We start from the raw sequence: 14,701 nt of genomic DNA, 5'->3' as shown, positions 1-14,701 counted from the left end.
ACAATCACAAGCAGGAGAGAAGGGGAGGCTCAGGGCTCCTCTGCACTCCAGAGTGGGGCCAATAATGAGGGGTTCATAGTGCAGGAGGGAGCTCCAGGCTGAGGCACAGAGTTGGGGTTCAGGAGGTGGTGAGGCTTCTGCCTGGAGATGAGGGCTCTAGAGTGCAAGTGGGGATGAGGAGCTTGGAATGCAGGAAGGGACTCAGAGCAGGAGGCTGGGGTAGGGGTGTGGGGTCTAGGGCAGTGTTCCCTGTAAGCTGAGCACTTGGGCAGCCACCCAGGAGAGATTCAGGTGCCGCTCAGCTCATTAGCTGAGCACTCACAGCTGGTAGCATGTGTTTCTATTGGTGGTGCACATCCACCCATGTCTTGGTGCACACTGAAAAATTTATTTTGCTCACACGTGGAAAAAAATTAGAGGGAACACTGGTCTAGGCAGGACTCAGGGTGCAGGCAGGGGCTCACAGCTGGGGGTTGGAGTGCAGGGTGCTGAACTTGGCCAGCATCTGTTTGGTGGTGCAGCAGGGCTGAGGCAGGTTCTCAGAAGCTGCAGGCATGTCTCAGGCTGTGGCCTGAGGGGTGGGTGGGGTGGGGTGGAGGGGCATGTGGCTCCATGAGCTGACCTATCCTAGGACCCCAAGATAAGGCGCATGCAAGAAAAAGATCTTCAGGCTACTAAGAATTCAGGTTGTTTTTGCCAGGGATCCCTTTAGCCCAAGGCCCTGGGTTACAGCCACTGAAGCCCCTAAGTTAATCTGGCTGGCGATGAGTTGGGGAGGTGATACCATGTACTGCTGTTCCCCCTGGCAGGGCTGGAACTGTAAATGCTGGCTGGTGGCAGTCAGGGAAGCTCTGTCCGCACATGGCCCTCACCTGAGCCCCACTAGCACGCTTGGCAGTTTGGTCTAGAGCCCTGCAAATAGCTGCAGCTCATTTTTGCAGATACCAATGAGGATACAAATTCTGTATCTAGAACCCTGCAAATTTTCAGCTACTGCTTTATGTCCACAGATACCCGTATCTGTAGGATGTGGATGCAGAGATCCGTGGATCATTTTTTACAGTGATGGATGCAGCTGCAGATACAAATTTTGTGTCCCTGCAGGGATCTAATTCTAGTTAGCAGGGACTGGGTAACCGTTCATGTCTGGTTTTATCTCCCCGGAACAGGCTATTCACACCATCAGGGAAATGGGGTACTGAATAGCTACGGCTGGGATTTAGGCAATGGCTAGTAACGGGAGCTGTGCTGCTGTGAGGAACCTTAGAATCACCACATACAAAGACATCCCATCCCCAGGAATAACTGCCTAGTTACCCAACCTCTGAAGAGCTGCAAACCACTCTGGGGAGTACATAGAGAAAATTTTGAGGACCACATGACTTTCCATACAGCATTTTCCCTTTCTGAGTGGGGCCCTTCCAGAGGAAGAGGACACCAAGCCTCTTTCTCACCTCTCTTCCCCCATCTCTCCTCCCTTCCCTGCTACCAGAGATAGAAGAGAATTGAAAGATTGTTCAGGAAAGATCAAACAATTATGTGGCAGTGGCAGGCAGGCTGAGATACACTGGGAAGGCTCTGCCTAAGCTCATGTAAAGACATGATCCACATAATTGAATGTGGGATTATATGTACCCTAACTTTGGTGCTGAGTGCATACGTACAACTCATCTACCTGAAACCCACTGACTCTCCTGCCTGTACTCTACTGGTGCTGAGTTATCACCATTACTAGCTTCCCTTCCGGCAGCAAACTATGAAACCAAAATGTAGCTGCTGCAGTTATGGGTGTGTTCTATATCAAGACCCATTCGTCATGCACACGCTTACTTGTTTATAGTGATGGCTTATCTCCACAGGCATTGCCTCCCTGAGCCCTGGCCTCCCAGATGCTACACTTGATCAAAAACTCAGAATATTGTCTGTTCTGATGGGTCTATTTCTGAAAGCTATGTGTTCTGACTCCTGTCTCAAGTGAGAAAGAAAGCTGTTCATCTGTTTCATCTTCGAGCAGGAGTTAGCAACCCCGCCAGTATGGGTGCCAGGAATGGCACACGAGCTGATTTTCATCGTCACGCAAGACAGGAGCTCAGCCGCACACCTCTACCCCCATGCAGCTGGGAGCTTGCTCAAAGTCGTGGTGCCTGTGTATTAACAAAAAACCAGCTGATGCTACCAACCATGACATAAACAATAAAGCTCTGCATCTTTATTTATTAATGAAGCTGTTGTAAGTATGACTATTAGTGACTTTTAAAAGTATCGCCAGCACTTGTCCTGTACATAGGGGTCAAAAGGTCAAATTTTTGCACTTCGCCTTGGAAAGGTTGCTGACCTCTGCCATAGAGCCACACAACGATAATTACATCAACATTCAGACAGGCCAATGCTGCTACTGCATCCTTATGGAATGGAGGGAGAAGCTAATAATTAAAAAAATCTGCTCTGCTTTCCGGGCACCACTGCAGTCTCTGCTCTGGCACTGCCTAGCTGCTAAGGAAATAACATGCACCTTTCTGTAATTAGATTACTTTATGAGCACTGTTCTAACACTCACCACTGGTTTATACCCTGACCTCAAGCAACTGTGCTCTGCTCCATACACCCTTTATTCCAAATCCAAAGAGCATCTCTCAAGCTTCTATACACCACATGCCCTGCTTCTCCTTACCCACCCTTTTCCACTGGCTTCACACTATGATCCTTCAATTAAGCAAGTCATATTAACTGTTCTGGGGAAGGAACAGGTTTCATCCATTCCTCTTGCTTTTTATCTTGCCCAGAAACCCTTTCTTATTATGATCTAGAAGCTGTTAGTCACGATCAGTTTCTACTAGAAGCTATACAAGGGAGGAGTTGTATGTTTACTCTCTGTAAAAGCAGCCTCCAAATTCATGTACAATATTCAGCTGTTAAACACTAACCACTTTGAGTCAGAAAGTAGTAGAGGTCAAAAACACTACTTTAAATAGGTGGGGTTGCATTCTACCCTGCTGTCTGCACAGCATAAACTTGGGTTCAGGGTGACAGCAGAAAGTCTGCTCCTACCAGAACCCTGTAGTGTCTGCCACCCCTTCTCTAGGGGGACTTGAAAGAGGTGTGCAGTCCAGAGATGGCCAGATACAGTAAATTTCACCTCTTGAAACTATGATAAGCCTCTGGCTACTGACAATGTATTTGCACATAGAGTGAGAATCAAACAGGTTCAAAAATAACTTTGCACCTTTGTTTCCTCAAAAATAACCGTAAAAAGCCCTTAGTTTTAAAAGTTGCACGCACATTTTGTACTTGTGACAGCTGCTTGCTTCTCAGCTCTGGAGACCACTAATCACAGGTCAGCTACAGCACTAGCACCCAGAGGAGCTTCATGCTGGTCTGCTAATGTTCCCTCCAGGAGCTGGGGAGTGCACAGCTGTAAGGTTAGAGAGTAGCTTAGTCAATGTGTAATCATCCATCAACCTTGTTTCGGGGGGGTGACAAGGGTAACAATCATGATGAAGGCTCTTTGCAATGCTGGGACGCTGGAACCGAACTGAGTCCATCAAAATAACTTCACTCAACTGCCACAAGGTTGGTAACCTTTCAGTTGCTACTGAGGCAGGCTGAGCTTTCAGAAGCAATCCAGAGATGGAAGGCTTGGTGCCCCATTACCAGCCTCCTGTCGCCTTCCATCAGTTGAAGATGCACTGGTTACAGGCACTCCCCAAGTTACAAACGTCTGCAAACACAAACAAAAGCTCATCTGCAACCTCAGGGTAGCAGGCAAGAGGCACAGGTGGTGGCAAGCAACACATGTACTGTCTGGAAGACTGGAGGAGCCAGGCTAGGTCATGCAACCAGTAGCTGCAGAGAATCACTGATTTCGCTTCTCTCCAGCCACCAGCTGCACCGCCAGCCCCTGCTCCTCCAGCGTCCTTCAGCCCACGCTTGTGCCACTTGCCGCTTCCTGGTTAGCAGGAGCTGGGTGCAGGAGCTGGCACAGAGCCACAGGGCACTGAGTGGCAACTGGAGGACACCCAGAAGTCCCCTTCAGAATCTCCATCTACTTCCTCTTCCTCCTCTAATTAAACCTGCCTTTCCCCAAGCACAAGCATTCAGGGTTAAATAAGAAACTATTTCCACTATTTTCATGGCAAATATACAGTATTTCAGCTACGTTAGGGGTTAAATAGGCTTTGTGGGCTAGCCTAGGACTTTAACTAGCATTTATTACATTGCTTCTATGGCAAAATGCATTCAGAGTTATTAACAATCAACTTACAAATGAACTTTTGGAACACAACCTGTTAGCAAGTTGGAGACTTCCTGTATCTAATTTTAAAATTCTGGACTGAGGAGACTGCTTGGGGTCCATGAATAAAGGGGATGGGCAGAGCACTAGAAGTCACAACTTCCAGTCCCTATGTCAGTGGGTCACAGACGATGTTTTTCACAGACAACTTGAAAGTTGATGCAGGTCTCAGTGGACCACTTAATGATCTTTTCAAATGTCTCTCCCATGCCACAGCAGTTTCTGAACTGAGGCTGGGAAGGAGGGGGTGTCTCTCCCCCTGCCATGGCAGCCACAGAGCTGCAGATAGGAAGGAGAGGGGTGTGCCCTTCCACTGCCACAGCAGGCACAGATCTGGGGATAGGAAGGAGGGCCATCTCTCCAGGACAGCCACAGCCCTGAAGTGGGGGATATTCCCAGCTTTGGCTGCTACAGCTCTACACATCCCAAATTTTCCCCACACCTGAGCTGCTCCAGTAATTAGGAGAGCAGCCTTTCATTCTCTCATGTGTGGCCACCCAGGCGCACAGTGGTGGGCCATAATCGGCCGTGGGCCAGACACAGTTCAACAGAATTACCACCATGCCAGTAAACGCTTACACAAGTAGTCCCACTGACCACAGTGGAAGTACTCAAATGACAAAATGCTCACTAAAGTGAATACTTGGCTGGACAATCTGCCTCAATTTAAGCAAATAATTTTAAAGGATTAGTATTTTGCAATTACAATACTCTTAAAATACATTATGGTTAACTTTATTTTGAAAGTGAGAGACATTATTACAGTATAGCTCAATAATATAACAGTATTATTTCTGAGTATAGCTAAATTTCTGCATGCTGAAGGTTATATTTTATCCTTCATCTTTGGGTAGATCTCCCAGTGTGAAATCTCCATAGTGGAGTCTCATATTACCAAGATTTCATCACATTAAAAACAAACATCTGTGCCTAAATGGCATGAACCAGGAATATCTCCAGTTAATTCAGTGGACCTAAATCAGCACAAAATTGATGTGAAGGTGAAATAATCCTCTGTTAAATTAATCAGCATATGGTATAGTAACATTCTACAAAATACCACGAAGCATTGCCACTAATTAAAAGCAAAACAGTAATTGACAAATCACTTTAAAAGTACAGATTGTTATGTTTTTAAAAGAAAAAAAGCAGCCCTGTAAGACTTTAAAGACTAACAAAATAATTTATTAGGTGGTGAGGTTTCTTGGGCAGACCCACTTCTTCAGATCTGGAAAATAGGTTGTCATGTGTTATCCTTGCTTTTTCTTTGTTTATTTTACTTCTGAGCTCACTAACAAAATCCAGTCCCTGACAGCTCCCAGCCATTAGTGTGAAGTTAAGGCAGTTCTACAGGTTGAACCTCTCTAATCCAGAACTCTCTCTTCTGTCAACACCCATAATCTGAATTAATTTTAGTTAGCCAGACAGCCACTTATCGTGGATGAGGCCAAGTTTCTCGTAGTCCCATAAAGTTTGTTTACAGCCACCAGTCCAGGTTCTCAGTGTTCTGTGCTGTTATTTAGCTGTAATTTACCCCTAAATATCTTCTAAGAGCCCAATGGAAGTGTGGGTTTTGCTGCTAGACAATAGACCTTCTGCAGTCCACCAAATTCTCTCATCCAGCACTGGTCAGGTCCTAAGGGTGCCGGACTAGAGTTTCAACCTGTACTAAATACTAACTTCTAATATGCATCTTATAGGGTAATAAGAGCCATTTCAATTAAAAGAAATGAAACAAACAGAAGAAATGTGAAATCATGAAACAAAGGACGTAATTTTCCTTTAAAACAGAATGGTATGGTAGGGCACACAGCAATTTCTATTGTGCCACTGTAATTGTCTTGTGCTGCCCTACATTTCACACAACTGTAATACAATGAGGTTCATGTAGGAAATGCTACAGAGCAGATGGAGCTCTGGGATAGCAGGTTCAATTGAATTCCCATTGAATTCAATCAACTGTGCCCATTTATGCCAGGTTTGAATCCCATCCTCACCATAAACAAAGTAGTACTTGCACATATTTAGGCCACACCAGGTTGGGAGTACAGATGACTGTGTTATTATTTGTGCTTAAAACCCCTAGTTACGGATCAGGACCCCATTGTGCTAGGTGCTATACAAACCAGATCAAAAAGATGGCCTATGCACCAAAGACCTATGTAAAATGAACATTCAATTTAATGGACTAATAGGAAGGAGGGGTGTCTGGTAATGCCAAAAGTCCATTACATGTGAGGGTTTACTGCTCCCCCAGCCAACCCCCGAAATAAATGCTGGCAACTTGCCAAAACCATAGTCGGAGGGGCCACCGCTGTTGCTAGAGCAGCCAGGGCAGCCGCCACTGGAGCCACCATGTGCTCCTCCCACCATGGGAGGGGCATGTATGCAAGTGCTGCCTGCCCGCATACACACCCCACCTCTGGTGGGAGGAGCACATGGTTCCTTCAGCCACAGCAGCGCCCTCTGCTACTCCAGCAGCTCCTCAAGCTGCTCCAGCAGCTCCAGTTGTAGCAGGAGCCCCAGCTGCTCCATCAGCTCCTCCAGCCACAGTGGTGACAGACTCAGGGGCGGCTCTGGTGAATCACCCGCATTTACTTTCTTTCGCGGGAGGCGGACGCTGGCAGATGTCTGTTGTTCCTGAAGTCCGCTAAATTGGGATCCACTGAATCAAGGCTTTACTGTACGATTTTTGCTATAATAGGACACAACTCTGCATAGCCAATAAATAAGATATGTCAAATACTTAAATAAAAAAAGGCATTTCTAATTTGACACTTCATGAGGATGATGGGATATATTTTACAGCTATGACATTGGGGCAAAAATTAGATTGGAACAACTAGTAGTGACTTTAAGGGTCAATCCCATTCTACTAAAACATTAGGACATTCTTATAAAGATGATGTCACAATACTGAAGCAATATGAGTCGTGAAACACCATTAAGTTGGTCATTAGTGGATTTGTACATGAAACTGGGATTTGCTAAAAATGAACATCTTTAACTGAACACAAAGATTTGGGGGAATTTGAAGAAGGAACCAAAACCAGGAGGGAAAACCCTAATCCAAAAGTACTGAAAAAGTAGTAGACTCAGAGGTATTACATGTCCAAGATGATATCTGAGTTTGGAATTAAATGAACAATGATAACAAGCCTGAAAGTTGTGCAAATAAGGAATAACTAGTTGTCCGGAGTTAAATGCCTAACTACATTTAATGCTAATATTTCCTCAATGGAGACTGCAGAATCTAGCCCACAGAAAGAGAACTCTCCAAGAAGCATGCTTAATACATATTAATGGAAATTAATTTGAATGGAGTTACTTATGCTAAGCAGAGGAGAACAGAACCTTTAACTATGAAAGCCGAGTTCCTATAATACCAAATGTAATAACTCAAATTAAAATTGATAGTCTTCTTCTTATTATTATTACACTAATACATTATTTTTAATCCAGATCAAATCTGCTTGCCTTGCTTTGTTACACTGCCTTAAATATAACTACCTTGCATTAGGAAAGTGAGAACTTGGCCCTAAATGTTTTTCCAGAGAAGTAAAGATGAATTATTATTATAGTTCTGTGAATTCTCTTAACCTATATGCATTACTGTTCACTTAGATTGCTACATTTCTTGTCTGTAAACGAATGCAAGTAGTATGGGGAATAAGCAGGAAGAATTTGTAATGCTAGTAAATAAGCACAACTGTGACACAGGTGATATCACAAGGAGTTGGTGGGAGAATATGCATGACTAGAATACTGGTATAGAAGAGGTACAGCTTGCTCAGGAAGGACAAGCAGGTAAAAAAGGGAGGAGGCATTGTTTTAGATATTAAAAATGTATACACTTTGACTGAGGTTGAGATGGACATGGGAGACGAACCAGCTAAGGGTCCGTGGGTAAAGATAAAAGTAGTAAAAGAAAAAGGATGATATCATGGTAGGGGTCTACTATAGACCACCTAACCAGGAAAATCATCCAAAACACAGGACTTGATGGTGATGGGGGACTTCAAGTACCCAAACATCTGTTGGGAAAATAACATAGCATGGCTCAAATGATCCAACAAATTATTGGGATTATTTTTTTATTTCAGTAGGCAAAGAAAGCTAGTGGGGGCGGGGGGAGGACGACACACAGACTGTTCTAGATTTGATTTTGACAAATAGAAGGTACTGCTTGAGAATTTGAAAGTGGAAGGCAGTTTGGGTGAAAGTGATCATGAAATGACAGAGTTCATCATTCAAAGGAATGGTAGGAGGGAGAACAACAAATTAAAGACAATGGATTTCAAGATGGCAGACTTCAGCAGACCCAGAGAGTTGTTAGGTAAGATGCCATGGGAAGCTAGTTCAGGAGGAAAAACAACTGAAGGTAGTGGTTTTTCAAAGAGATATTATTAAAGGCACAAGAGCAAACAATTGAAAGGAAAGGAAAGATAGGAAGTATAGCAAGACTACCCTAGCTTAAAGCAGCAGATTTTCAATTATCAAAAAGGAGTACTGTACTACAAAAAGTGGAAACTAAGTCAGACTACAAAAGACAAATATAAACAATGGAAGCATGTAGCTGCAAAATTAGAATGGCCAAGGCCCCAGGTAGCCAGCTCTGCCCACCCCCTGTGCACTGTGACCCCTTCCTACCCGGAGGTGGCCTGACTCGCGCCCCGCTGGCTGCAGCAGACCAGGAGTTAGAGGCTTTCACTCCCTGGGACACTCTACTCTCCTGCCTCGTCTTCCCTGCTGCCCCTCCATCCTGCCGTATCTGACTGGTTAACAATTAAAAATGCCAGGGCCACGGATGAGCTAGTCCCAGGGGCCAGTTTGGGGCTGAGATAGGTCAATCCTGGGGATAGGGGGCAGGTTTGGGGCTAACAGGGTTTAAGTCTGGGGATGGGGGGAGGGTTTGTGGGATAGGGTGTAAAGTTGGGTATAGAGGGGTGGATTTGGGGGCTGAGGTGGGCAAAGCCTGGAGATGGGGGCAGGTTTGGGGGCTGAGGGGGATAGATCCTGGGAATGGGGGAGGGGCGTGGGCCATGGAGGGTTGATGCAAACATTGCTCCTTCCTGCTTAAGTGCCTATCCCCAGGCACAGCATTTTCCTTGTCCTCATTTGCTCTCCAACCCAGGGGTGAAAGTAACGAACTTTCTAACTGATACAAATCATTGTGTGTGCACTGTTCTTATAAGAGGGGTTACAAAAAGTACAGTTTGATGTTATTTATTAAGGATTGTCTTGTATTCACATGCACTGTGGCTCTTGAACTACTGATTTGTAAGTGAATTTGAAAAAAATGTCTCTTCTAACTATTTTGGTTGCAGACCCCTGACCCAGATGAAACTACTGAAAGTTGGATGCATAACAGGTTGGATAACTCTTCCCAGAGAGTAGTTATCAATGGATCACAGTCATGCTGGATGGGCATAACCAGTGGAATTTCACTAGTTCTGGGTCCAGTTCTGTTCAAGAGCTATATTATTTATTTAGATAATGGCATAGAGAGTACGATTATAAAGTCTGCAGATGTGAGAGGCTGCAATTACTTTGCAGGATAGGTTTATAATTTATAATTTATAGGTTTATGGTTTATAATGATCAAGACAAATTGGAGAAATGGTCTGAGGTAAACAGGATGATATTCAGTAAGGATAAATGCTAATTATTTCACTTACAAAGGAACAATCAGTTGCTCAGATACAAAATGGGAAATGACTATCTAGGGTGGACCAATGCAGAAAGGCATTTAGTGGTCATAATAGATTGCAAGCTGAATATGAGTCACCAACATAACACTATTGCATAAAACAAAAACCAAACAAACCCTACTCCCTCTCCCCCCCGCATTCTGGGATGTATTAACAGGATTGTTGTACACAGGACATAAGAAGTAATTTTTCTACTCTATTCTGTACTGATTAGTCCTCAAGTGCAGCATTGTGTCCACTTCAGGGAACCACATTTCAGGAAAGATGTAAACCAATTTTTAAAAGTCCAAAGGATGACAAAAATGACTGAAGTCCTAGAAGACAAGATCTATGAGGGAAGACTGAATGAACTGAATTGTGGAAACTCCATCATTGGAGATTTTTAGGAGCAAGTTAGACAAACACCTGATAGGGATCATATAGGTGCTTGGTCCTGCCGTGAGTGCAGGGGACTGGACTTGATGACGTTGTGAGGTTCTTTCCAGTTTTATGATTCTGTGTTTTGCAAGCACAGAAAAAGACATACTCCCAGCTCTGCAGACAGAGATACATAGAATCATAGACATACAATCATTTCAGATGTCCCAAGCTGAATGCAACATTACATGAATAAAGGCCCCAGTGAAAGCCACAAGTAATTAACTCATCGGTATGGTCCGATCAAATTCATGGTCCATCTTACAGTCATAGGATTTTTCAAATGCTGTTTCACAGTTGCAGCTGTTTAAATCTGAAATTCATAGTGCTGTAATTGCAGGGGGTCCTGACCCAAAAAGAAGTGGGGAAGTGACAAAGTCATTGTTCGGGGGGCTGCAGTACTACAGTACTGCTAACCTTACTTCTGCATTGTGGATCTATGTGGCATTGCCTTCAGAGCTGGGCAGCAGGAAAACAGCAGCTGCTGACTTGGAGCCAACTTTGAAGGCTGAGCTGTCACCATCAGCACCAGCACAAAGGTGCAGGGCAGGGGTCCTCTACCTTCTCTTACTGAGCTCCACACCCATCCAACATACTATAAAAACCCTTGGGCATAGGCATAGTTTGACTGGGGCAGGGAGAGGCAGGGGCCAACAAGGCTCGACCCAGCACAGAATGGCAAAAGCCAGGGAGGGAGTGTCACATTCAGCCCCTAATTCACCTCAGCAGGCCACCCAGCCTGACTGGGCTGTGGAGGGGTGCGTGGGTGCTGCAACCAAGAAATGTAACTGAAAGGATGGACTCAGCTCAAAATGTTGGGTAAAGCCTGGAGATGGGTTGCAGGCTGGTGGTAGTTATGTTCTGCACATGCCGAGTGGGGTAGCACAGGGTGTAGGGAAGAGGTGGCTAGGGGTGTAGCTCAGGGTGCAGGGAAAAGGACAGCTAGGAGCTGTGTGCCAGGGAGAGACTCCTCCTGGGATGGCTGCTTCCCAAGGGCTCTACTGTCCCAGAGCTGGGTCCCTTGACCCAGGTGGCTCTTACTGGCTGTGTGAGCAGTTAAAGGGGGCTGGGAGCTGACCAGTTCCAATCCTTGGCACCAGCAGCAGATGGGACAATGCCACAACTGCCTTCTCCAAGGCACCACCAGCCAGAGGAGCAGATGCTGAGCTTCCTGCCTAAGACTTGGTCAGAAGGCTGGGTCAGTGGACCACTGAGGGATATGGGGGTGGAACTGCCTTCTGACTGCCCCACTCTGGGTAAGGCACTTCAGTTTGGGGGGGGGTGCCCCACATCAGCCAGTGGTTTCAGGGCTTCTGCCTGAAGGTAGTGCCAAAGCTCATAGTTTCAGACCTACATGGCTCCTAGCTTTGTGGGGAGGTGCTGAGGATTCTGGCTACAGTATTGTGTGTCTCCCGACTTGGAGGTGCAGGCTGCTGGCTTGAGTCTGGCACCGCTCCCAGCTTCAAGCCCACAAGGCCCACCAGGGTTCAGCCATGGGGTCCTACGGACTTCCTGAAAGGGTTCATGGACCCCCAATTGAGAACCAGGGGTATACGGTAAAAGCACAAAAAGAACAGGAGAAGACCAGATTTCATGGCCCATGACCATGGACGGTGCATCTACCAGATGGGAAGGCTCACAGCCCCATATGGCCCTGTCCATGCTTGGTCTGGAGGACACATGCCATCCACTGTTCCAGAGTTGTGGGGGAGAGTCTGCATACCACCTTCCCACCCACGGCTGGGGGTCCCATGCTTTCTGGTGCTGAGAGGATAGCCAGCACTCTGTGTCATCACACTTCACCCAATGCTCAGGGGAGGGTGGAAGGCCAGGCCAAACAGCCAACCCAGTGCTCTGGTGCTGGAGGAGGGCTGGTGGCTGTGGGGAGTAGCTACCTGGACTCAGGGAGAAGGGGGAAGAAGGAGAGTCAGAGTCCTGGGTGGAAGAGATGGACCGACCAGGAACTAGCTGCTTCTGTGAGCAGGGGAGGAGGAGCGTCACCCACTGTCCATGTCTGTGTCACATTTTTCGTGACCAGGAATTTGGTAGTGCCCTACTCATTGGGATTTGTGGCATCCAGGAAAAAATCCAAAGTTTATTCCTAAATCCACCTAATACTGACAGTGATGGTTCCTCACCTTGCATTTAAAATAAGCCTGTTTTTCTTCTTTAACAAAAAGTCCTGTGGCACTTTACAGACTAACAGATGTTACGGAGCATAAGCTGTTGTGGGCAAAGACCCATCTTCTCTGGCGCACTGTACTCCATTCTGATGTGTTTAGTGGAAAGCACTTATCTAAACTACCCTGCATTTCTTGTAAACACCACCTGCAGCACATTGCATGTCCTTCAGTTTCATCAGCACCCCAGGTGCGATTTTAGGATCCCACTGGGTCTGACTCTCCCCTATCAAAGGAGGAACATTGAAAATATGCTCCCCTAAGGAGGAAACCACAGAGCCATTTGCCACAATGAGGCCCAACTCTTATTCTAGAGGCGCCTTTGTTCGCTCAGTGCCCTGCTGACTTTATGAAGATCACTTGTTTGAGTCAGGCGGAGGTTCGTACCTCAGGGAGCAGGACTGGAGCCCGTTATATTTACCATGCAGGTTGCAGCAAGGGCCGGAAGCCAGAAAGGGGCCAGGGCACCACCGCGCTAGGCTGTGCCCGAGGCCTTTGACTCAGGGGCTCTCAGAAGCGCCGCATACAGGGCGGAGTCACAGCATTAGCTCCCCGGGGCCACCCCAGGGCAGAGCGTTGGGGGAGACACACGGGCGGCCGTCACCGGGTCCCGACTGCGCTCTCGGACAGCGAGTGCCACGTGTTTCCCGCCCCGAGCCCGATCGGGGCGAACCCCCCCCCCGCGCTCCCCCTCCCGGCGGCGAGCTGAGAGGCGAGGCGGGGCCAGGCCGGGCCGGGGGCTTCAGCCTGTCGGAACAGCGCTTGCTGCAACTTCCGCGGCGGGAAGCTGGGCAGAGGTGGCGCGAGGGCCCGCGGAGACAGAGGCGCGCGCTAGCCCCTTCCCACTGCCGGCGGGCAGGGGGCTGCCGGTCCCGCTCCGCCCCCCCGCCTCCAGTGCAGGACCACCGGGGCAGACCCCGCCCGCTGCTCCCGACAGCTCCGCGCCTCCAGCAGGGCTCCCTACCGGGAAAGACCTTCCTCCCCGCGCAGGTGCGGCATCAGGCGCCCTTGCAGCCCAGCACTGCAGCCCGCGCCGCTCACCTTGCTGGCGTTTCCCCGACGGGTCCGACTGCCCGGGCTGGCGAAGGCGAGGCTGGCAGCGAGCGGGCTGGGACCGTGCAGCCACCCCCGAGGCACGCCGCTGTGCTCTCGGGGAGGAAGTGCTCGTGGCCTATAAGTTGCCTGCCGCGGGTGAATCCCCTCCCTACACACACACGCTGGGGAGAGGGACCCGCCCCAGGCACAGCCACCCTCCCCCACACCCGGGGGCAGGGACATACTACAGGGGACCCCAAATGCTGGGGAAAGAAGTTGCTGCCCTGACCCCTCCCCTGGAGGAAAGGGAGCCTGGACCCGCATTTCCAAGCTCCCTGTAAAGTCTCCCACAAAATCTACTGGTTCTTAGCCACCCCAAATCCCGTAGTGGGGGACCCCCGCCCCGCCCCGCACTGAAAGGAACTCCCAGGCCCAGGGGAGAGGGAAACTGCTAGTAATTAATTTCTAATGAAAGAGGCATCAGGGCTCAAGACAGATTTTTACCATCCTCAGGGATGCGGGTCATAGGTGCTGGGGCTATGAACTGCCAACCCTAGAGATGCCAGAGCTTAGCTCGGGCACAAATTAAACACTGGGGACTCCTCTTCTAACTGCCCCAGACCCTCCTCCCCCTGTTGATCAAGTAATCCCTCCGTGTCCGGGATGAAAAGACAGCCCACACCTCGCATCCCAAATACTGCAGACAGGGACTCTTGAGGAGCCGCTCTGCCAAGCAACCTGGATCCTGGGAGAGCCGGACTCCTTACACAGCCTGCAGTCTGCACTTACAGCCCCCAGAGCCAGGCCTCTCCCTCCAGTCCCCTCCCTCTCTCTGCCCTAGTGGCAGGGGACTGTCTGCTGCTTGTGCCGCTTTGGGTGGGAGATATAGGCACTTTTATCTTTGCTGGGGCTTATTTCACCCTTGCTGCCAGATCCCTGTGTTGGCAGTGTGTGAGGCACCCACAGAGAGAGGTTTCCCATGGCTCTTTGCTTACTGGGATTTCCTGCTGACCGCACACATCTACCACTTATCGTCACTGTAAATTACCCAAGGAAGTGAGAGCTTG

The 14,701-nt window shown here is 48.1% G+C and overlaps 1 protein-coding gene across 1 annotated transcript in view; it reads right to left on the bottom strand.

Annotated features, from left to right (window-relative positions):
• APBB1IP (amyloid beta precursor protein binding family B member 1 interacting protein) overlaps nucleotides 1–13,697 on the bottom strand; it is a 107,782-nt gene extending 94,085 nt beyond the window's left edge. Inside the window, exon 1 of the mRNA XM_074984891.1 lies at nucleotides 13,641–13,697. The gene's annotated coding sequence lies outside the window, so the exon portion shown is untranslated. The remainder of the gene's footprint in view (nucleotides 1–13,640) is intronic.
• Between the last annotated feature and the right edge of the window lie 1,004 nt (nucleotides 13,698–14,701).

This window comes from Carettochelys insculpta, chromosome 2 (assembly GCF_033958435.1).
Source record: "Carettochelys insculpta isolate YL-2023 chromosome 2, ASM3395843v1, whole genome shotgun sequence".
Classification (NCBI taxonomy): domain Eukaryota; kingdom Metazoa; phylum Chordata; order Testudines; family Carettochelyidae; genus Carettochelys; species Carettochelys insculpta.
The sequence above is the reverse complement of the archived record's forward strand: the minus strand, read 5'-3'. Positions and strand labels throughout refer to the sequence as shown.